Genomic DNA, 25260 nt, shown 5'->3' on the forward strand with positions numbered 1-25260 from the left:
ATAAGCTTTTTAAATAATTAAAACCTCTCCCCCCCCCCCCTTTACAAAACCATGCAAGAGGTTTTTAGCGTCGGTCAGCGTGCTGAATACTCTGCGCTGCTCCAATGGTCATAGTTATGAACATCAAAGCAGTGCAGAGCATTCAGCATGCCAGCCGACAATAAAAACCTCTTGCACGGTTTTGTAAAAGAGCTCCCCTCTTTTACAAAACTGTGCAAGAGGTGTAAGGGGTGTAAGTCAGGTGCGTAGATCAGCTAGGCAACTCGCTGCTCCTGCTTGCTTCGGGCCTTCATTGCTGCCGGGTCCCACCTACTTTCTGTTTCCGCAAAGGCAGGGCCTGGCAGCGAGGAAGGCCCGAAGCAAACAGGAGCAGCGAGTGGAAGCCTCCCTCCCTACCCTATCTTCCGCCAATGCCGCCCTAGCCAGGAAGCGACTTCACCCTTGCTCCGGGGGCTCTAACACTGTGTTTGTTGGCTTCGTTTCTTAAGAACATAAGAAGTTGCCTCCACTGGGTCAGACCAGAGGTCCATCTCGCCCAGCGGTCTGCTCCCGCGGTGGCCCACCAGGTCCGCGACCTGTGAAGTGGTTTCTGACCACTTCTATAACCTACCTCAAGTTTAGACGTCTTTTGTGGGATCAAATTATAGGCTGTTACATAATGGTGCTATTTCATTTTTACACCAAAAAGGGACTTGCCTAAAGTTTTCATAGAACTGAAAAATCATAGCCCCCCCTTCTATAAAACCATAGCACGATTTTTAGCACCGGCTGTGGCCATAACAGCTTTGACGATCATAGCGTCGGAGCTGTTACTGCCATGGCCAGAGCTAAAAACCACACCATGTTTTTGTAAAGGGGGTGGGGGGGATAATGAATAATAAAAACACATTATATGGTTTAAAATATTCTAGTATTTATTGCTCTTTCAGAAGCGAACCATGAAAAAAGTTATGCTACCCTAGAAAAATAACCCAAATACAAAATAGACTGTGCATAATCTCCAGGGTAACATAATTTTCTTCTTTTTTAAAATAAATATTTTATTAATTTTCCCAAAATCTTAACAGTGCAATATACATATTAGCAATCAGAGAATAAAACACAAAACGCACATCCATCTTATAAACATTTACATACATTATCTTTATCCAGCCCCCCCTTCTATTAAATAATCAATACATCAATAATCAATACATATTTATACTATCAAAATTCTTATCTTATATAATATTGAAGTATTCCCTCCCTCCTCCCACCCACCCTGGATGTGAATAGAAGTGAACCAAATTAAAGAAACCAGTTATGCTGCATTCATAAAAGATGTCAATGGTTAGCAAACCAATTTAAATATATGACCATGTCCTAATAATTCCGCATTCATTTTCTCATTCTTATATGCGGAGCATAAATTTGCCACCAAAAAGAGAAATTAAGATGATCATGATAATCCGTTCCAGGAGCATGCTCGTAATCCAAAATGCTCGTTTATCAAAGCGAGTTTCCCCATAGGAAATAATGGAAACTCGCTTTGATAGGTTCTCACCCTCCACCCCCCCCCCCCTGAGGCCAGCAGCGCTGCTCCCCCCCCCACGAGAATCGGCATTGCTCCCCCCGAAAGCCCCCCCCGCGAACCGACACCCCCCCCCCGCAGCCATCGGGCACCCCCACGCAGCCATCGGGCACCCCCCGCCACGACCTGAGGTCCCCCAACCCACCCGAACCCTCTTCTTACTTTGATGTAGTCTCCGCACTGGCACCAGCATGTCCTATGCTGTGCCGGTGCCTGAAAATCTGCCTCCGGTGCTGGGCCTTGAGCATGTGCACATGCTCAAGGCCTGAGAGTTCACGTTGGACGTGAGAGTTCACGTTCGACGTGAACTCTCAGGCCTTGAGCATGCGCACATGTTCAAGGCCCAGCACCGGAGGCAGATCTTCGGGCACCGGCACAGCATAGCACAGGACATGCTGATGCTGGTGCCGGTGCGGAGGCTACATCAAAGTAAGAAGAGGGTTCGGGTGGGTTGGGGGGACCTCAGGTCTCGGCGGGGGGGGGGGGGGGGGCCCGATGGCGGCAGGGGGGGGCCGGATTGCGGGGGAAGGGTGCCGGTTCGCAGGGGGGGGGGGCGCTCGCAAATCGAGGCGCGCTCGGTTTACGAGGCACCAAATTTGCAAATGTTTTGCTCGTCTTGCAAAACACTCGCAAACCGGTGCACTCGTAAACCGAGGTACCAATGTATGTGTTATCATCTGCTTTGCAATCCCGGTCATGACTAAAAAAAGACAACTTTTATAACGATCTGTGGGGTGTTTAACATATGACTAGCTCATGAATTAATGGGAAGGAAAATTCAAGTATTGCATTAATCTGTCCCCATATTGACTTCCAAAAACTGAGAGCATAACATAATTTTCTTGATTTATGCCAAGTTCTGGATCCCAGAATGCATTTTAAACTTCTTTTTTCCCTTCAGGTGGCATGTTTTCATAAATATGTTGCTACCCATTACCCATTGTAAGATGCCTATAATGTAACGTCAGTGGACATAATGGTTTTCTCAGTTTGCTAATGTAATAAGATTTTTGGCCACTGTTCGTTTTTTTTTTTTCCTCTTCTTCTTTTAAGCCTGTGCTCTCTGAGTCCAAGGCACAGGATAACTGGAGCTAGTTTGGCAACACAGAAATTTGTTTTCATTTCTAAACACATTAAGCTGCATGGCCTAAATTTCCGAGTCGGAAGAAAAATCGTTTTGCAAATGTAAATTGTATACGCTTCTGTTGCCAGCAATTCCTCTGTAGAACTGTGCGACATTAGTGTGGAACAGGCTGCCTGAATCAATACGTCTTGCTCCATCCCTAGCAGTATTCGAATCCAAGCTAAAAGCCCACTAAAAATACTGGGTGTCACACTAGACAAACATCTATCCCTTGACAAACACACGGACAATACCGTCAGAAAAAGTATCTCGGTGCTCTGGAAACTCCGCACCATAAAAAAATACTATGACGACATTTCATTCCGCCTGCTAGTTCAATCCTCCATCCATAGCATATTGGACTACTGCAATATCATTTACTTGAGCTCCACAAAAAAAACCATCAGGAGACTCAAAATGATCCAGAACACTGCTGTCCGCCTCATATTCGGCCTGAAAAAATGGGAACACATCACTCCTTTCTACCACAAACTCCATTGGCTGCCATTAGAATCCAGAGTCCTATTCAAATTCGCCTGCTTCTGCTATAAAACAGTATTTGGTTTATCCCCAAGCTACATCATCCCTCACTTCGCCCTGAATCACAGCATCAAGGACTCCCGCAGAATCCAACTCTTCGCCTACCCTTCCCTTAAACTTTGCCACTCTAAAAAATTCCTCGACAAAACCCTCGCCTTCCATGGTTATCCCAAATGGCCCTCAAGGCCCCCAACTACCTCGGCTTTAGAAAACTACTCAAAACCCGCCTCTTCCAAGACCAGGATCCTAACGCCCCTTCTATCTAAACAACCCCTCTCCCCTCTACATCCTTCCCTCACTCCCCCCCTGGCAACTTTGATCAATTTGATATTGAACCGCTTGTAACCCCGCTCAATTGATGTAAACCACTTGTAACCTTGTTTAATTGATGTGAACCGCCTAGAACTCTTCCGGGTATGGCGGTATACAAAAATAAAGTTATTATTATTTTTTGAAACTGCTTTCAGCTCTTAACTCCCACTCACTGCTGTCAGATACCTTTACATTTCCTCTAGCATAATCTCCCCAACCCTGAGATGTCCTGACTGTTAAATTAGATTGTTAGCTCTTCTGAGCAGGGACTGTCTATTGTATGTTACATGTACAGCGCTGCGTACGCCTTGTAGCACTATAGAAAAGGGTTCATAGTCGACAACGCGCAGGACAATCGAGCGCCGACAATACAGAGCAGACAATCGTGCGCAGGACATCAGCGCACCGTACTTAAACTTAATTTTAAAGTGCTCCGAGGGGGGGGGATTGGGAAGGGAACCCCCACAGTTAAGTTAGTACTGTTTGCGCTGCCGTTGGGAAACCCCCCATTATAGAGGGAAGAGGCGTTTTTCCCATTTTTTAGAGAAAAACATCAATTTCCTCTGTAATGTGTGTGTGGGGTGGGGGGATCCCCCCCCACACATTCCCCCAACGGCAGCGGCAACAGTACTAACTTAAGTGGGGGGGCTCCTCCCACACTCCCTTGGAGCACTTTAAAATTAAGTTTAAGTCCGGCGCGCTGATGTCCTGCGCGCGATTGTCTGCTCGGTATTGTCGACGCTCGATTGTCTTGCGCGCTTTTGTCTCGTCACCTAGAAATGATACATAATAATAGTAGTAGGAATATGTCTATAACATTTCCCATGTCATGCTGTCATTTTTTTTGTCCAAAAAGGGCGGGGTGGGGGGGGGAATTCTTACTCTTCCAGAAGAATGTACATTATTTTATTTTTCATTTTTAAAAATATTTGTATTGAACTTTTGCAAACTACAATGGTATCAGTGAAAGAACAGGGTCAGAAGGTACCCATGTGCCCCAAACATAAAGACATACCTTAGGGCTCCTTTTACTAAGCTACAATATCGTGCGCTAAACCTGCGCTACGCGGCTAGAATTAACGCCAGCTCAATGCTGGCGTTAGCATCTAGCGCGCACGGCAATTCAGCGCACGCTAAGGGGTTATTCCATGTCAAGTGATCAAGGGCTCCCTGCATGACCATCACGGATTTTGATGAAACTTCATATGCAGAGTCCACCATGTCTCAAACGAACTTTGGTAAAGTTTTAGTTTCGCCTGTGGAATATTCGTGGAGATATAGCCATTTGTTTGACCCCATACTGCAATGACATACAGTACGACAGTGACATTCTGACAACTTTGAGACACAATATCTCACGAGCTATGTTTCCAAAAAAACTGAAACTTAGCTACCCTGCACAACTTTTGGAGCTCTATTCAGTGCTACCAATAATAATTTTTGTCGAGCACTGAGTGAATGGCTGAATTACAGTAAACTTGGCCGAAAAAAATTAGTGCTCCAAAAAAAGTCAAAGTTTGACATTACTTAGCTCCCACAATAATTGAGTAATAAATGCGAAATTTGGCGCATGTCTCAGTACAACGTTGTTTTCAAAAGTACAATTTCAACCTCCAAGCTCTTTCCATTAGTTTACAAATTAAGTGTAAAGTTGCTAATTTGTGTAAAAAGGCCAAAAATAGGGTATTTTCAGCCTGCTTTTACAGAAAAATACCTTTTAGAAACTCTTTCAAATCAGTCTCATTAGAAAGAGCATATTTCAAACCCCCTAGAAAAGTGGGCTTCATTTTTCAACGCAGGTTAACAATGCCCGAAAAAGGGGTATGGGGTCAAACAAATGGCTATATCTCCACAAATATTCCACAGGCGAAACTAAAACTTTACCAAAGTTCGTTTGAGACATGGTGGACTCTGCATTTGAAGTTTCATCAAAATCCGTGATGGTCATGCAGGGCACTTTCCAAGAATCTGATCGCTTGACATGGAATGACCCTAAGCGCACGCTAAAACCGCTATCGCAGCTTTGTAAAAGGAGCCCTTAGTACTTCAGCAAGTGATTAAAGTAAAAAATTCCATACTTCTAAACCCTGTCAAACTACTATGTCTATGTACAAGCCCCCTCTCCTCTCCCCCCATCCCCCAGTGCATATTATAGCCAGGGATAGATAATAATTCCCAAACTTGTTTCTTACGAATCTCGTTTTAATTTTTAGTCTGTAAGGCCTGGTGGTTCTTTCCTCCACCTCTGAAAGGGTTGTTATATCTTTAAAAATGGGGCTAGTTGGTATTGCCAGAGGGCTGTCAGTTTAGTCATTGAGTGCTCCTTTTATCAAGCTGCAGTAGAGCTTTTTACCCCGGGCTGGCGAGGTAAATCTCTGAAGCTCGTTCAATTTCTATGAGCGTTGGAGCATTTACCTTGCTGGCCTGTGGTGAAAAGCGGTTTGATAAAAGGAGACCTAAGTAAGTGTGATTTAGTTTAGCTAGAACCTGTGATCTAGAACCATGGACCGGCAGTTGAAGAACACTGGGCTAAGTCGTGGGCCAGACCCCGCCCATCTACCCAATATCCACACCAGACCCCGCCCCCATAATAGTACTAATTGCACCTTGCACGTCCCGTGCCTCATCTGGACGCCTTCCCTCTGACATTGCAACGTCAGAGAGAAGGCTACCGATTCAGGCACTGGATGCCCGTAGGAGCCACTGCCCGTGGCTTTGTGCACTGAATCAGTTAGGAAGAGGGAGCTGGCTGAAATATAACGCCGCATCGATCGCACCGTGGACCGGCGGTTGAAGAACACTGTTTTGGGCCTGATGCACATGCTGGCCCTGTGGACCGGCAGGAAATTTCTGTGGACCGGCACCGGTCCATGGACTGGTGGTTGAAGAACACTGATCTAGAAGGTAGGATGAGCTGACGCCAAAGCTTATTTGCCCGCTGTCACAATATGTGCTGTCTCTTCTCTTTAAGTTTGTGCTGGCAGACCCAAATTCGGTAAACACCAGTCTGTCCTTTTATAAATCACAATGACCAAAATAGCTAATGAAATGATCTGGCCTCAATATCTTTGTGCTTTAGGGCAAATTCACCACATGGAGAGAGAGAGAGAGAATACTATTACTTCCATAAATTTTTTTAAAAGGGAAAAAATAAAATGAAATTCCTGTAAATTACATTAAAAGCCTATTTTTTTTGAGAAGGCTTCACCCCCAAATTTTGTATATGGTGCCTAAAATTGTGTGTGCATATCGGTGTGTGTAGACAATGTACAATTGATTAATAGGCCTAATGGCGCAGATAATTGGCAATTAACTCATAATTGATGTTAATTGGGGTTAATTGAAAGTTGCGTGCACAACTTGGTAGGCTCATAGCACAAAGTATTAAAAATCAGGTCCAGTATGCGGATCCAAAAGTGGGTGTGATTAAGGGAGTATCATGGGTGTCATTTTAAGTTACGTGCACGCTTCGGACTTAATCACAACTTAAGCGCAGGCATTTAGGCCACGAAAAACCAGGCATATATGGGTACACCTAAAAGTTATGGCATATAGCAGCACTTAGTTGGCGATAGAGCTGCTTTACTCACGTTACCCCTCTCCTAAAGTCACTTCATTGGCTTCCCATCCGTTTCAGACTGCAATTCAAACTCCTCTTTCTTACCTACAAATGCACTCACTCTGCTGCCCCTCACTATCTCCCACTATGATCCCCCCCATGAGCTCCGCTTAGTTGGTAAGTCCCTCCTTTCTGTGCCCTTCTCTTCGGCTGCCAACTCCAGACTCCGTCCCTTCTGCCTTGCTGCGCCTTATGCTTGGAAAAAGCTGCCCGAATCCCTACAGCGGACTCCGTCTCTGGCAGTGTTCAAGGCCCGGTTAAAAGCCCACCTCTTTGAGAGTGCTTTTGACTCCTAACTCTTCTCACCTTGGGTTCTGCATCCCCTAACCTATATGTCATGTCTGTCTTTCCAAGTTAGATTGTAAGCTCTTCTGAGCAGGGACCGTCTAAAAAAATGTCAAAATGTACAGCGCTGCTTACGCTTTGCAGTGCTATAAAAGTGATATGTACCACAGTAGTAGTATGAGTTGTGTATAACTTTTATAGAATCCTGCTTAGTGTCACACTAGTTGTCCCCCCGCCCCCTATTTTCAAAGTGCCATATATGGAATTGGGCTGCGAATGACATCATAAGGGTTTACTAGTGACACAATCTCTTTTTATATAGAGCCTCTTTTACGAAGCTGTTTAGGTGGGCCGCTGCGGTAACTGCCCTGAAGCCCGTAGGGATTTAAAGGGCTTCAGGGCCATTGCTGCGCAGCTTTGAAAAAGAGGGCAGGAAAGGGAATAGCTTTTAAAATCTTTTCTGTATAGATTAATCCTGTTAAGGACTTTATCTCTATTTTCTAAACCTTTTTAAAAAAAATCTTTCATTGGCATTCTTGTGTTTTTATTGCTTTTATTGTTAACTTTTGTAACTGTTTAGGAAAGGCAGTAAATTAAACAAAATTAAACCATAAAACATAGCATGACATGAAAAGTTTGGGCAGTGCACCCCGAGTAGAATCCATAAATCTTGGAATTCCTTCACATGCCTGCAGTTTAATTTGAAGTCAGGTTTATCCACTTGCATCTGGTAAGGAGCAAAAGTTTGTCTAACACATGATATATAAGGCAACACACTTGTTCTCATGATGTTTCCAGATATTGATGAGGTAATCTAACCTATTAGCCAGAGCAGTGAGAACCACTGAGACCTGAATACTCCAATCTCACTTTCCCCACTTAATCTCTGTATGACCTTGGGCAAGTCATTTTACCTCTCTGTCCTTTTGGTTAACCGAAATGTAATTGGGTGCAGTTAAACAAACTGTAAGACAAGACGTTATATAGTACCTTCGATAATTATTGTTCCATTTCCCTTTGGACTTGGTCATTAATTTTCAAGAACCACAATCGGTAGCCAGGTCATCCAGCTTTGCAATGGCTTGCTTCTGTCTGAAAGAACAACACAGTGAATAGTTGGAATCTCGAATGCATGAAAGCAGTGTATGAATCAAAATGATAATTACTCCCGTTTCCCATTGCAAAGGGCTTAATAAGCCCCTGGTATGTAAGTTAGTTAAGTTTCCACAGAGTACAAAAATCCACCTCCACCCCCACTCCCTCCACCTGGTAGAAAATTGAATAAATAAATAAATATAGCAATACTAGTTTTTTAGCCGATTACATTAACAAGTGCTAGCAGCCCTTCTTCCTTACTTTTTTCTCCCCCCTGTCCAGCAACACCCCCCCTTCTCTGCTCCCACTGTCTAGCAGTAGGCCTTTTCTCTTACTTTTACCTCCCCCCTATCTAATAGCACCCCTTCTCTGCTTCCCCTGTTCAGCAGTAGCCCATCTCCATTGGTTTTACCTCCCCCCTGTCCAGCAGCACCTCTTCCCTGCTTCCCCTGTCCAGCAGTAGCGCTTCTCCCTAACTTTTACCTCCCCCCTGTTCAACAGCACTCCTTCCCTGCTCCCCCTGTCCAACAGTAACCATTATCCCTTCCTTTTATCTTCCCCCTGTCCAGAAGCACCAGCGGTCTTTCCCTATCATCAGGCCCTCTCCTCCTCTTCCCATTGCTGGGGTGCCTGCAGCGGCGCCTTATGTGGAGCTATCTCCAAAGCTCACACGCTCCCCCTGTCCTCCTGCTCCAGGGTGCTAGATTTCCCCCGATTTTCTGTCCTTCGCTTCCTGTTTGTCTCCGTGGGCAGCGTTGTTTGTTTTTTTTTTTCGTGTAGGCCGGCATTGTTTATTTTTTTTTCGTTGAGGCCGGCTTCCAACCCAATTGGCAGAAAGCTTGATCTGACCCATGTCACAATGCAATCATCCTCACTAGAACCTGAGCTCCATAACTTCTGCCCTGTAATGGCGTCAGCCTGAAAAAACACCGTGGCAAAACTAAAGTGCCACCTATACTGCTTTAGTTTTGCCACGGCCTTGTTTTTTTTTTTCAGGCTAACGCCATTACAGGGCAGAAGTTATGAAGCACAAGTCCTAGTGAGGATGACTGCATAGTGACATGGGTCATATCAAGCTTTCTGCCAATTGGTCACTGGATGTTAAATGTTCAGTTATAGTCATTTTTCTTGATCTCCTGACGAAGCCACGGGCGAAACGGGCCCCGTTGAGATCACGATTGTGAAGTTTCATTGCTGTTTGAAGCTAAGTTCCACACTTACAATGTTTACAGAATATTTATGATATTTATAATGTTTATTGTTTGAACATGATAAGGTTTTGCATTAAGGTTGGAGGTGGTGATTGGCCGGTGATTGATAAATTAATCCCCCGAATGGATCAGCTTAGGCTGCCCTGTAGTGAGTTGCGGAATGAATTTCTGAGGTCTTACCACAAATGGGTTTTATATTTAGAATGAAAGCTCAGCCTTACCACTCTTTTCAGTATTGATTAATGAATTATTTATGATCTTTGGTAATAGTTATTTTACTCCACATTTTTGTGGTGTATTAATAGGTCCGTGCAGGACTTTTAAACAACCACAGCAAATAAAAGCAGCTAGAATCCAATGTATGAAGTGTATTGTATATAAGCCTTAATGACAATATCAGTATTGCTTGATGAGGGCAGCACAAAAATCACTGGTTCATCTCTCCTAAAAATTGGAATCCAGTCTGATTAGAATACATTTGGCATGCTGCCTTGGATTAGTCCGTTAATACCGTTCTTATTCTAACTGAGCTTAATGAATGCGGCACACGTGCTCAGAGTGCTAAGCCAGTGCTTATCGAGATGCCAATTCTTTGATTTCGTAAGCGAGACACTAACTCGTAAAACGTACAGTCTGCTCAGTTTCTAACGAGTACAAAAAAAAAAGCACACCGGCAGTGCCCGTTTGGAAAAAGTCGGCTATCGATGCGCATGATAAATGAATGCACTCCTCAATCAATGGAGATTGTTCGCCTAAGTGCTGCACGATGAAGAAAGCAATGCATCTCTTCCCAAAGTTGAAAAGAAGAAAACAATATTATCGGTTCATAGACAACGGCGCGAAAGACAAAAGCGCGCGCTGACAATTGAGTGCAGCGTGCGCCGCTGCGCCGCTCTAAATTACAGTTTTTAGGGGCTCCGACGGGGGGTTTTGTTGGGGAAACCCCCCCCAGTTTACTTAATAGACATCGCGCTGGCGTTAGGGGGGGGTTTGGGGGGTTGTAACCCTCCACATTTTACTGTAAACTGAACTTTTTCCCTAAAAACAGGGAAAAAGTGAAGTTTTCAGTAAAATGTGGGGGGTTACAACCCCCCACACCCCCCACAACGCGGCGCGATGTCTATTAAGTAAAGTGGGGGGTTCCCACGCCCCCCCCCGTCGGAGCGCTAAAAACAGTAATTTAGAGCCGAGCGGCGGCGCGCACTGCGCTCAATTGTCTGGGTGCGCCTTTGTCCCGGCGCGCTTTTGACCTGACACCATATTATCTGTGTGTTTGACCCGTGCTGTGTCCTGACTATTTCTGACTAAGGCATGCTGTAGGCGTCATTAATAGAATCAGGGCCCTGGAGCTCAGCATCTTTATCTGCTTTCCTTGGATTTGCAATCTCACAAAATCTGTTATGTACATGATTGTGTGTGCCATGACATGCACATTCCCCCTCCCCCCCCAATTGTATATGTATTATTCAAAAACTCCATTTAAAAAAAAAAAACGTTGCAAATTTTTAACATCCTGACTTGAAGATCCCTTTTCTGCCTAGATACTTTTTAGCGTTACAATTTCTTCATCAGTCCAAAACCAAATCAGCTGCTAAAGGCAGAGGATATACATGTGCATCTGACTACAGATGGAGTGAAAGGAAATGGGAGAAGGGGGAGGAGGGTGTGTAATGTATTAGCAGAGTGATAAGAGAGAGAGCGAGGACAAGAATATGTTGCATTTATATATAACATCTGGTGAGACAGGTCAGCGATTGAAAAATAAACACACACAGATACAAGATAACGTCACAAAGAGGAGCGAGGCGGCACAAGTTTAACTGCAAGTTCTGCTGAATCCCTTCAAGAAGATATCAGGAGTCAAGTGCTTTTGGGATGGACAGGGTTGAAGCCCCTGCACTTCCTGTCATAAGGAATCTCTGCTAGGGCCCAGAGAGGACAGGACAGTTAAAGTAGAGATGAGAATAACGAGAGGACAGGAGCATAGTAGAAGCTGGCAGGTAAAAACGTACATGCTCCATCCAGTCTGATCGTACAAATCTTTAGTCATTTTTTTAATAAACATTTAAAGATTAAAAATATATATACAGTATATAAGATAACATAAGTTTTTTTTTTCACGTGAACTATTAAGAATAAGGGCGGGATCTATGATGAGCTAAGTGGTTTGGCCATATTCAGCTGCCTTTATCCTTTACCCTCTACCCTTTACCCTCTACCCTTTAGAATCTTGGTAATTTATGTGAACGCTTCAAATATTTGCACATTAGTTTTGGGTGTTGTGCAGTTTTTGAATATACAGTATATTTGAATATACAGTATATTTGAATATACAGTACATTTTCATCCTCTTGTGCCATTTCGAGATCTATTCTACAAAGGGCGGCGCCTTTCATAGAATAACGTTCAGGGTCAGTTCTTACGCCCATCTCTAGGCACCAGACTTACACTTGCCCAAACTTGGTGGAAATCCCACTGCCCAAGTTGGGCACAGAGACCAATTAATCTATAACAGTGTGTCGCAAACTGTGTACCACAGCACACTAGTGTGCCTCCTGAGATTTCAGGTGTGCCACAGCACACTGGGGAGGAGGAGAGGCGCCGGTGTCAGCTGACTGCCTTTAGACAATCAGCCGGCACCAAGGCCTCTCCTTCTCTACGGCCCTCTTCCACGCTGGCGCCCCCTTCTGGTGTCTCAGGACCTGTCTGAAGGACCTTCATGCATGCGCAGATGTCAACATGATGACATCACGCATGCATGTGATGTTATAACGGCAAAGTCCGCACACTTTCGGATACCTCAAGTCGAGGTCACTACATTTAGTGTGCCACAGCTTGAGAAAGTGTGCGGGACACTGATCTAGACCAATTTCTTGGAATGCCCCAGACCTTCCCAGACCCCTCCCATGGCCAGGCCTCCTTTAGGATCGTGTGCTATGGGATTTAGTTGCCCAGTGTTATAGATAAGAGCATAAGAACATAAGAATAGCCCTACTGGGTCAGACTAATGGTCCATCAAGCCCAGTAGCCCGTTTTCACGGTGGCCAATCCAGGTCACTAGTACCTGGCCAAAACCAAAGGAGTAGCAACATTCCAGCATCTCAAAGAGTAGCAAGATTCCGGAACCCCAATGAGAGCAACATTCCAGAGCTGAGATTGTGATGTCATAATGCCTCATTCCACAGTGCCTCAGAGCCAACCTCATCAGTGATATTACAATGGTTTGATTGTCCTATACTTAGCTCACGTAAGAACTTAAGAATAGCCTTACTGGGTTAGACCAATGGTCCATCAAGCCCAGTAGCCCGTTCTCACGGTGGCCAATCCAGGTCACTAGTACCTGGCCAAAACCTAAGGAGTAGCAATATTCCATGCTGCCGATCCAGGGCAAGCAGTGGCTGTGAATCCTAATTAGTGTCAATTAACATTAATAATTGGTTCTTAGCATCCAGTTATTGATGGATAAGAGCTTTTATGCCAATTGAGTTGAGAGCGCTCAAAATAGAATCTGGGAGTGAAGAGTCTAATCTGCCTTGGTAGCTCTGAATCAACAAATCGGGAGCTTATTGATCTGATGTATGTATTTTTTTTTTTTAATGCATTCAGCTCATGCCCCATAGTGGGCTCACAGTCTAAGTTTGTAGCTGAGGCAATGGACTTTGCTTATTTATAACCCAATTTTTACATATCGACTCACAATTTAAACATACACAATACAAATCATACACATTTAAAACATAAACAGACAAGCGACCAGCGCTTATACCTATACAGAATGTTAATTTCCATATTTCTAATCTAATCTAATCTAATCCTTAGGTTTGTATACCGCATCATCTCCACGTTCGTAGAGCTCGACGCGGTTTACAGTAGGAGAAATAGGAGGAACTACAACAGAGGGTTAGAGGTAGAAGTGTGAAGAAAATTTAGAGGGCTTGGGATGCCAAGATATAAGAGTTTCCTTGATTCCTAAGTTGGAGGGAGACTTACATTTTTTGAGAAAAGCCAGGTTTTCAGATGTTTGCGGAAAACTTGGAGAGAGCTCAAGTTCCGAAGAGGGGAGGTAAGGTTGTTCCAGAGCTCAGTGATTTTGAAGTGGAGGGAGGTCCCTAGCTTTCCTGTGTGGGAAATGCCTTTTAGCGAGGGGAAGGATAGTTTTAATTTGTGGGAGGATCTGGTGGTATTAGGGTTTGAGGAATTCCAAGAAAGAGGGATAAAGGGAGGGAGGATACCATGTAGGATTTTGAAAGTTAAACAGGCGCATTTATAGTGTCTCTTCAATAACTTCTTTAAAACACCAAGATTACCCTGCTGTCATATATACGTATGTACACGATTCCATTCTTGTGGGCCGATGCACAAAAACGTTCTTGTCTGTGTAATGTTCAATCTCAGACATAAGTCTGCACGATTACGTTTAATTCAGAATTCAGCTGTATGCTTGATCTTTGGATTAAAAAAAGTACGATCACATTACTCCATTTATTCGTGAGCTGCATTGGCTGCCGATAGAGGCTCAGGTGATGTTTAAGGTTGGCTGCATCTGCTATAAACTATTATTCGGCCTTATTCCTAGCTATTTAATAGAATCTTTAATTTTTGTTAACGTAAAGCGTCCAAGACGATCAGTTACATTCTTCTCATTTCCTTCTGTTAGAGGATGTACATATAAGAAATACCACCAACGTCTATTAGCGTATCAAGCAGCCTCCTGGGATAAAGATTTAAATTCCTTGATATCCAATGCTGGGTTGTATCGACATTTCAGGAAAATCTTAAAACCGATTTGTTCACTAAATCCTTAGGTAATTGATTTTATCCATCTTGAATATCTCCTTACTTTTGTAAACCGCATGGATCTTTACTGTTATGCGGTATAGAAGAAGGCTTTGGTAACGTAACATAAGACTGAAAAGTGCTTATTGGAACCTGGTTCTGCTGGCTTTCAGCTCACTGTTTTAACCCTTAGGCTACTTCTCCCACTTGACGTGACTCCCAGTCTCTTGTTGTCACTGCTGTTCTCTCTGCCCGTCTGGCTTGGTGCCATGACGGTCTGACCTGGCTTGGACACCTTTGCAGTCTTTCTCTGTCAAATGCCACCAGCTGCCACTTCCACTCTCCAGTGTTTGGCTTTTGCATTTGTAACTTGTCTACTCTCTCATCTCTGAATTATGGGACTCTGCTGGAAACTTCCGTAGATTCATTCATCTATGATTTTCCTTTCAGCGATTCCTATCTGCCAATCTGCCTGCGTGTCTCTGTCAACCCCTTATCTCTGCCAGAGCTGGTGCCATCAGTTTCTGCCACCTGCCTGGGTTTTTGCAGTAGTTATTAGTGCAGTCTCGACTCTAAAACAAAAGGATTCTGCTTCCAGCTTCAGCTTCCTAATTTGATTTAGTTCTGCACAAAGTGTACAGACGGGAGAGAAACCTGCATCCTCAGTGGTAGCAGAAAATGTCACAAAAAGTTATGTGAGATCAAACAAGCCACAATGCTTCATGCTTCGACTTTTCTTGGTTGTTAATCAAGACAGTTCCTCTGAGATTTTAACCTTGCTGGATTTAACTCTTTGTGGCAGAAACTCAAGTCTAATGCATGCATTATACGGTAAATTCTAGAATCGATCACTAAAAGCTAGGCACCCCCAAAAACTGGGAACTAAGGGCTCCTTTTACAAAGGTGCGCTAGCGTTTTTAGTGCACGCTAGTCAAAAATCTACCACCTGCTTAAAAGAGGGCAGTAGTGGCTAGCACGCACGACACTTTAGCTATTCCGCGCGTTAAGGCCCTAACATACCTTCGTAAAAAGAAGCCCTAAGGGAAAAATTCTATAAATAGTGCCTAAACCTGGGCACCTGGCACCAGGTAAGGCCGGGATGCCGAGGGGAAGGCGGGGGTGGGTCAGAGCCAAACCAGAAGATATTCACGGTATTTCCTCATTCGCGGTCCGGCTCTGCCCCTATCCCCCGCGAATAATGAGGGAGATGTGTAAAGATTCCTCTTAATATCATACTGCCTTTCTCCCCCCAAAATGTGCATTCAATAGGTACAGAAATCTTGAAAACACTCCAAACAAGATGTAGGATCTCTTTATAACATGTTTTGATGTAACTTTGCTGTGTTTTCACAGCTTTTCTTGTTGTAACCCGCTCTGAACTGTAAGGTATTGCGGTATAAAAAATAAAGTTATTATTATTAATTTACAAAGTCGCGTTAGCTAGTCTGACACAGTAAATGTACCGAAGCCCATATGAATTGAATGGGCTCCGGAGCATTTATCGTGGAAGCATCGCCATCCACAGCTTTGTAAAATAGGCTCTTAAAAAAACAAAGTCTATTAGTAACATTCCAGGAAATCACATGCACTATTTTCGTTTCTATCTGCCAAGGGCTGTAAGTTTGAAAGATTTCAACAATGTCTGCTGTCAAGCAGCATTATGGGATTAAGAATTTGACTTTCTTAATTATGTCGACTGATTCTTATCTACAATTTCGACGTGTCTTAAAAACGTATCTTTTCACTGAATACTTTGAAAATTAGGCATACTTTGCCTTTCTTCTCATCTTTTGTACTCATAATCTTTTGTGAACCGTATAAAACTTAGCGGTATTTGCGGTGTAAAAGTGAGTCTTATGTTATGTTTTATATAAGAACATAAGAGCATAAGAAGTTGCCCCCGCTGAGTCAGACCAGAGGTCCATCTTGCTCAGTGGTCCACTCCCGCGACGGCCCATCAGGCCTAGTGCCTGAACAGTGATCCCTGATTAATTTTATAACTTACCTCTAATCCCATCCCTATAATCTACCTCTACTCTTATCTGTACCCCTCAATCCCATATAAATATGTTTCTCTCAACATACTTCTATATTTCAATGTGAATACTACATATAGCTATAGGGGACTTAGATACAATTATATAAACTTACAAGAGATCTCCCTAATTTTATAAAAAGCACTGAAAATTTAATGCACAATTTAATTGAACAAGCATAAATGATTGGTGTTTCAACAAGCAATTGGTGAAAAAGCTGGCTGACTTGCTTGCCCCGCTCCTTACTCCTTTGATTTGTAAAAGTCTTTCTGAAAGGAAATTCCCAAGTTTGTGGGAACACACCATAGTCCGCTCACTGTTAAAAACAACAACAAAACTTTAGATTTATCTGTCCTTGGTAATTTTTGACCAGTTTCAAATGTGCCTCTATTTTCCAAAATCGTAGAAAAAAAAATTGTATTCAAACAACTAACTTCGTACATGGAAGCAACAGACACCATGGACTTACTTTAGGCCGGCTTCTGCTCAAACACAGCGCAGAGACAATCCTGCTAGCTCTACATGACTCTATAAGGGTCACCCTTGACACAAATGTTACAGTGGCCCTGGTTTCTTTAGATCTAGTCTCAGCATTTGACCTCTTTGATCAGTCATTACTCTATAACAGACTGGAAGAAATAGACATTTCAGATTAGGTACTAGCAGGGCTGGCAAGCTATCTTACACACAGATCATATCAAATTATATTCAACTAGTCTTTAAGCCCGTTACATTAACGGGTGCTAGAATAGATGTGTGTGTCTGTCTTTCTTTCTCTCTCTCTCCTTGGCCACTTTCTGTCTGTCTTTCTCTCTCTCTCCTTGGCCACTTTCTGTCTATCTTTCTTTCTGTCTCTCTCTCTCTCTCTCCTTGGCCGCTGTCTGTCTGTCTTTCTTTCTGTCTCTCTCCTTGGCCACTTTCTGTCTGTCTTTCTTTCTGTCTCTCTCTCTCTCTCCTTGGCCGCTGTCTGTCTGTCTTTCTTTCTGTCTGTCTCTCTCTTTCCTCGGCTGTCCACCACCGCCCCTTGCCTGCTCCCCCTGTCCAGCAGTAGCCCTTCTCCCTTTCTTTTACCTCCCCCGTGTCCAGCAGCACCTCCTCCCTGCGCGCTTAGGATTTTATTATAGAGGATAATTTTCCACTGAGATAAAGCACCTCATTTCGGGAGTCCCTCAAGGATCTATCCTATTTAATATCTTTCTAGCACCTTTACTTACTGTTATTCAAGATCAAGGAGTTACACCTTTTTGTTATGCAGACAACAACCAAATACTTTACTATTTCCCTGACATCTTGAAAGCCTCTAATAATTTAAACAAATGCCTCTCCCATGTTTCCAAGTGACTTAACGAGAATTTATTGATCTTGAATCCAACAAAATCCATTTGTTTTTCTCCTACACTTTTGATACTTCCTCTCTCACCTGTACTAGACAGCTACACACTTAAATTTTCAGACACAGTAAAGATTTTAGGAATCGTTTAGGATAAATTAATGCAGTGATTAGGTTTTCATTCTTCGCATTAAATCAAATTAAATCAGTATGACCCTTCTTATCAAGAGCTGTCCACTTATTCACACGTTAGTGGTTTCTCAATAGACTATTGTAACTCGTACACAGAAGACTACAATTTACTAAGTCCACAGCTGTCAAACTCCTGTATGCCACGCACCGTTTTAACCATGTAACCCCATTACTGAAGATGGAACATTGGATTCCACTGTCCTGATGAATTGCTTTTATATTACTCACATTAGTATGCAAATCACATTCCACCGACCTCCAGCTTATCTTAACAGACTAATCATTCCACATTATCCTCCTAGATCCCTATGCTCTGCTGCTAATAATTTACTCCTACTCCTGTCCTAATCTGAAATCCAATTGTCATCATCACGTCTTGCTGTTTTCCATTACGTAGGTCTTAAGCTGTGGAACGATCTTCCCCTCCATATCAAGAATTTGCCCAGTCTTCAAAAAAAATTTTTTTTTTAACAGCTTAAAACAGCGTGATAGGAAAAGACTTAAAAAAAAAAAAATAACCTCAGATGTATGATATTCTTATGTATATGTATGTGAAATATGTGTTTTTTCATTGTAAACTGCTTTAGATGCCAAGTTTTGGCCAATAGTGGTATATCAAGTACCAATAAGTAAATAAAAAAGTAAATGAAGTCTATCGGTATCATACACACACATATATATATATATATATATATATATCAATATACTTCTATAGGGGACTTAGATACAACTAAACAAACTTACTAGAGATCTTCCCCCCTAATTCTATATAAAGCCCTGAAAATTGTATGTGCAATTTAATTGAATAAGCTAATTATCACCAATAATTGGTATTTCAACATGCAATTATTGTCACGTTTAATTTATTTATTCAGTTTTCTATACTGTTCTCCCAGGGGCGATCAGAACATTTTACATGAATTTATTCAGGTACTCAAGCATTTTCCCTTGTCTGTCCTGGTGAACTCACTATCTAATATACCAGGGGAGGGGGAGATTAAAGGGCAAATTCTATAAGAAGCGCCCAAATATTAGGCGCAGAATTAGGCACTGTTCAGCGCGATTCAAGTAAAATTGGGCGCTGTTGAATGAATCACGCCGAGCGGCATCTATTTTGGAGGCGCCCAAGAAATAGGCCAGCTCTAGGTACAACTAAAAGTGAGTCGCCTAGCTGAGTGCTTAAGCACACTTAAGAGCAGTGATTCTGCAACAAGACGCCTAACACATAGCCACGCCCATGCCTACATATTTAGAGGCGCCTCATTGCAGAATCGCTCTTTCTTGATAGGCGCCTAAGTTTCAATTATCGCTGATTAAAAAGCTTAATTGAGCTTGATAATAAATTTAAATAGGCGCCTACGAAATATGTGCCTAACATTAAGCGCCGGATACAGATTTTGGGCCTAAGTGACTTGCCCAAGGTCACAAGGTGAAGCAGTGTAGGTTTGAACCCACAGCCTGAGGGTGCTGAAGCTGTAGCTTTAACCACTGAAACATAGAAGATGACGGCAGAAAAGGGCTACAGCCCATCAAGTCTGCCCAATCTGCTTACCCACCCGCTGTCTATGCCCTAATGACCCAATTTCCTTATCTTGACCCTCGTAGGGATCCCACATGGGTATCCCATTTATTCTTAAAGTCTGGCACGCTGTCTGCCTCGATCACCTGCACTGGAAGCTTGTTCCAATGATCAACCACTCTCTCTGTGAAGAAATACTTTCTGGTGTCGCCATGAAATTTTCCGCCCCTGAGTTTGAGCGGGTGCCCTCTTGTGGCCGAGGGTCCCTTGAGAAAGAAAATATCATCTTCCACTTCGACACGTCCCGTGAGGTACTTAAATGTTTCGATCATGTCTCCCCTCTCCCTACGTTCCTCGAGAGTGTAGAGCTGCAATTTGTTCAGTCTCTCTTCGTACGAGAGACCCTTGAGCCCCGAGATCATCCTGGTGGCCATCCGCTGAACCGATTCAATTCTGCGCCACACTTTCCCCATACCACTAACACATTATTCTTTCCTCATTCCCTTTCATGTCACTTTTGTAATGTAATCTGTATTTAACTTTTATATTCAAATATCATTCCTCTGCCTCTACTTGATCATTTTGTTTAGACTTGACATAAAGAGTGTGACTCCCAAACCCTAGTCAAGAAATGCATTTTGATAAGCTGCTTGTTTCCATTTCTTCCTCATACTCAGAAGTTAAAAGTGCACATATATTCTTCTCTGGCTCCACAAGCACTGCGGGGCAAGCTTCTGCAGGCCTGAAAACATCTATACTTGTTCCTATTAGGACTATTTCTGGCACCTGTTATTACTTCCTGATGACAAAAAGATATGTAATCAACAAAGCACCCACCAGCTGGCTCTGTAGATTTGGGTTGTTTTTTTTCCCCTAAATACTGTTTTGAAATAATTTACAGGTACTTTCCAATGAACAAATTCAACAGAACACCAAACGGTTTACTTCAGAAATGAACTTTAAACCAGTATCAAAATTTGTAGCTTTCTTGACTATGGTCAGTTATTTATTTATTTAAAAAAATTTCTATCCCACTTAAATCCTAACGCGGGTAATAAAAGATACATACAGAAATACAACAGACTCTACAAATTTACATTACATTACGTTACATTACATTAGGGACTTCTATTCCGCCTATACCTTTCAGTTCAAGGAGAATTACAAAAGAGCTAACTGGACATTTCCAGTGAAGTTACAACAGTTTTGGGTTGTTGTTTTTTTTTTTTTTTTGGTTACACGGGAGGAGAGGTACCTGGATTAATTCCGGAAGAACTTGCAAATTGGATATTAAATTGACTGTACGTTACTGTGTGATATAACAAATAGATTACAGTTAGAGTACAAATAAGATTACGTTACATTTCAGGGATCTGAATACTTGGTTGGTGTTTTGGGGAGGAAGAGATTATTTAAGTGGAGGTTTTGGTGGAGAATTTATCTAGGAGGAGGGGGAAGGGTTGGGTTAAGATATCTGGATACATTTTTTGAAAAGTAGGGTTTTCATTTCTTTTCGAAAAGTTTTGAAGTTGCCCGTTGCCGTCAACAGGTTGGAGATGGAGTGGTTAAGTTTTGCTGCTTGCGTCGCCAGAAGGTTAACAAACATCTTTTTGCGCTGAGTGCCCTTGAGTGGAGGGAAGACAAAAAGGGTTCGGAGTTCTTCTTTGTCTTGAGGTGAGGATCTGGTTTAGGCGGTTGTTTAGATAGGAAGTTCCCCCTTTTACTAAAGCGTGATAGCGGTCATTAGTGCAGAGCACCATGCTGAATGCTCTGCGCTGCTCCCGACGCTCATAGGGACTCTTTGAGCGTTGGGAGCAGCGCGGAGCATTCAGCGCAGCTCCCTGCGCTAACCACTATCGTGGTTTAGTAAAGGGGGGGGAGGGCAGAAATCGTGTCATAAAATTCATCATCTAACATCAATACTTATGGGAATACTCCATCATCCTCACAAACAGGCATGTCTTTAGTGATTTTTAAAAAATGTTTTGAGGTCTGCCCCTCTGTTACTAAGGTGCGCTCTTTGTAATGTACATCCTGGTTTCTCTCCTCAATCAACTTCATCGTCAACTGTGATCACAAATTTCGGCTTGGAATGTATCTTCTCGATATTTGGGTCACGTACTCTGATGCCACACCATGCAGCACATGGTGTATTATTGTCAGAATCCTTGCTTAAATTTTGGCGTGAACCAACTTGATTTGGGATGAAATCTTTATTTAGATTTTTGAATCGTGACCATGTTTCATCCATCTAGTTAAAATGAGGACAATTTTCCTTTTAAGCCCGGGAGGGAAGGCGTGGTGCAGCGACAGGTGTCCCTAAGACCACTCCTTCACTGAGATTGCAATTTAGCCACATTACAGCATGAGGAGCTAAACCTGCCATGTCAGAGATTCAGATAGAGTGCTGGGACTTATGCCAGGAGGTGGTTAAATGACCTGGAGCAGAGTGGATCCATGGGATCATCTCAACCTGCCCATCAGTTTGATACGGGTCAGAGGTGAATATCTCCCAACTACGCAAAGATCAAAGGGGTTCAGATGCAGAGAGCATTCACGGAGGTTTAGCCTTCTAACTCTTCTTCTTTGGAGGTTCTCATGCAATGCAACACTTTCCTTGATCAGGGTAACTTTGGTTCTGTGGATATAATTCCTTCTGTGCAATCAGCTTTGTTATATTCTGCACATTTTCCATGCAATGGTATTGTAAATAGGCAAGAGAACAATCCATCTCATCAGCATGACTGCACTGAGCCACGAGATGTTGCCCATTGCTTAACTGTCCAGCTGCGCACTGATTCTCCATGGCCTTGTACTGCGTAGTCTCTGGTAGACATCGTTCCTTCTCTCTCTGCACTGAACCAGGTTTCTCAGTGGTGGTACCCTGAAGAGTTGTGGCCAGTGAATATGCTTTGAAAGACAGGTTTGACCATTATCGGATAAATGCTTCTGGAGCAAAATCTCACTTCCATTTGTGAACTTAATCCTGCTAATTGAACAGCTTTGCAATGCATATTTTTTTCAATTTCAAGGCTTCACTTTATTTCCTTAAAATGCCTGATTTAGAACTTCTGTATGATGATGTTATTTCTGATGGTAAGATGCTTGATTTTTCACAATTGCAACACAAATTAGGTCTCAATAAATCACAAAACTATAGATGGTTGCAGATGAAGCAGGCCATTCAGGAAGGGTTCCCTGAATGGAAAAATTTGGAGGTTCAAAATAGCTTGCCGGTCTTATGTTTTCAGGTGGACTGCCTGGGTCACTAGGCCGCTTAATGGTTTAAATTAATATCTGGATTTTTGAATAAGAAGCCAAAAAATGGTCTACGTGACATTTGGAGCATTGAGATAAAGCATCAAATTACTGCATCTCAATGGCCACGAATTTGGGGCTCCTTTTATCAAGGTGCGCTAGCGGGGTTAGCGTGTCGGACATTTCATCACGCGCTAACCCCCACGGCAAGCCCAAAAACTAACGCCTCGTCAATGGAGGCATTAGAGACTAGCGCGGCAGGCGGTTTAACATGTGGTATTTCGCGCATTAAACCCTTACCGTGCCTTGATAAAAGGACCCCTTGGTCTTGGAGATTGAGATGTACAATGTCTGCGTCTATGAGACAAACATGATTTTTCTTATTACATAGAGTATTTTGGACCCCAGTTCATTTGCATAGAGTAGATAGTTCCAAATCTAGCATTGTCATCTGGAAGTTGGGACGTTAGATCATTTACTATACTGTTGTCCTTTGATACTAAAATTCTAGAGATCGATTTGGGATCAGGTTAATAATTTATTAGGAACAAAACAAAAAGAAAAAAGGTTCCAACCTAAACTGCAGTAGAAAGCGACCGAGAGCAAACAAAACAGAACTGCAGATCTGTACAAGACGTAGGCAAAATTTATTGTAATGTAATGTAATGTAATGTAATTTATTTCTTATATACCGCTACATCCATTAGGTTCTAAGCGGTTTACAGAAAGTCTACATTAAGATTATAAATAAGAAAGGTACTTAAAAAATTCCCTTACTGTCCCGAAGGCTCACAATCTAACTTAAGTACCTGGAGGGTAATAAAGAAGTGAAAGATAGAGATAGAAGAAAAAATAAAATAAACATTTTAACAATACAGCATTGATCTAAATACTTTGGAAGGTAGAAGAGAGGAGAGAAAGGAATAGATGCAGATGGGGGAACCGTTGAACAATAGAGCTCTGGAGAAATTTAAATGATAGAAATAGAACAAAACAAGGACAAAAGGCAAAACAGTAGATAAGATTAAAGATAATTCATAAGTTGGAAAGAAAAAATAAAAATAAAACTTGTCTTCAATCCACGGTTTCAACTTCATTGATGAAGTGGAGCAAATAAGTTTAGGAGGAGCGATGACGTTCCCAGAAAAAGGGCTTCTTCAGGGAAGAGATTTGACTGACAGTCTCAGGATGCCCATGTTTCCTCCCCTGCGATAGTCTCCTATCCATGTATTCATTCCCACGACACACTGCCAGTGCCCCAACCGTCATCCTGAACTGCTGCTCCAAGGAGGTTGCCCCAGATGAGGCCCACGGTGACTGCATGATTTCCTCCTCTGCGGGAAGTATTGGCACTAGCACTTTATAATTTATGAATAATATAAAAGGAAGTATTTAAGATTTAACTAGAAAATTCACACAGTATTTAGTTCCTGTGAGGACGGCTACCACACTATTTAATGGTGTGGCATTCTGAGGAACAAGTGTGACAATACTATTGATACAAAAGTGGCCAACTGATCTTTGATGGTATAATAAAGTTAAAACCTTGGTGTATTCTTTGAATTTTTGACAAGCCACTTATACTCTAACCATGCACATGCCCACCGTCAAAAGCCACACATGTGAACGATAGACATACTTTTACACTAGTTGGTATTTCATGAGGTCAGTATGGAGGTACGTGGTTCATTCGTAAATGACTAATATGCCAACATTTACACATGCTTTAGCACCTAAAACTAGAGAAGTTAGTATTTTTTTGTTTTTTATTCTTTATTCATTATTGTGACAAAATAATTATATGCAAACCCTTTTACCAATCAAGGGACCCGACACGGTCCGTGTTTCGGACAAACCTTCGTCAGGGGTCCATGGTAAGAAAAGGGGGATAACAAGAAAAGTCACAAAAAATTGTAGAGTAGCAGCAAAGTATAAGCGACGTCAAAATTCGCCACTGCAATGAGCCGTCGCAAAAAAAAAAAAATAATAATTTATTAGAAAATCCAGTGGCATTATCATATGATACCGTTTTATTTGGAACATCTATGATGGCAAGAAATCAAACTTTGGCAAAAAATAATAAACTTTTGTTTATAATGACAGGAGTTGCCATGCAGCTTATCTTAAAGAATTGGAAAAATTGGGACAGATGACATTATTCATTCTGGTGGGAATCCCTATGTTATATCTTTAAAATGGAAAAGTTTATGACCATTCAGAAGGGATAGTATAAAAAATTTATGGAAGTTTGGGAACCATTAACTAAGGGGTCCCGTTATCAAGCGTAATACCGCGCGTTAAACCGTCTGCCGCACTAGCCGCTAACGCCTGCACAAGCAGCCATTAGCTTTTTTTAGCCGACCGATTGATTTGTATAACTGAGGAAAACATGCA

At 42.5% G+C, this 25260-nt stretch overlaps 1 protein-coding gene across 5 annotated transcripts in view; it reads right to left on the reverse strand.

Annotated features, from left to right (window-relative positions):
* The window catches only part of SEMA6D (semaphorin 6D), a 598448-nt gene that overhangs the window by 273625 nt on the left and 299563 nt on the right, over window positions 1-25260 (reverse strand). For all 5 annotated transcript variants that reach the window (XM_033920097.1, XM_033920102.1, XM_033920100.1 and 2 more), the window contains one exon: window positions 8440-8541. The gene's annotated coding sequence lies outside the window, so the exon portion shown is untranslated. The remainder of the gene's footprint in view (window positions 1-8439; window positions 8542-25260) is intronic.

The sequence above is a fragment of the Geotrypetes seraphini genome, chromosome 14 (genome assembly GCF_902459505.1).
Source record: "Geotrypetes seraphini chromosome 14, aGeoSer1.1, whole genome shotgun sequence".
Lineage (NCBI taxonomy): Eukaryota > Metazoa > Chordata > Amphibia > Gymnophiona > Dermophiidae > Geotrypetes > Geotrypetes seraphini.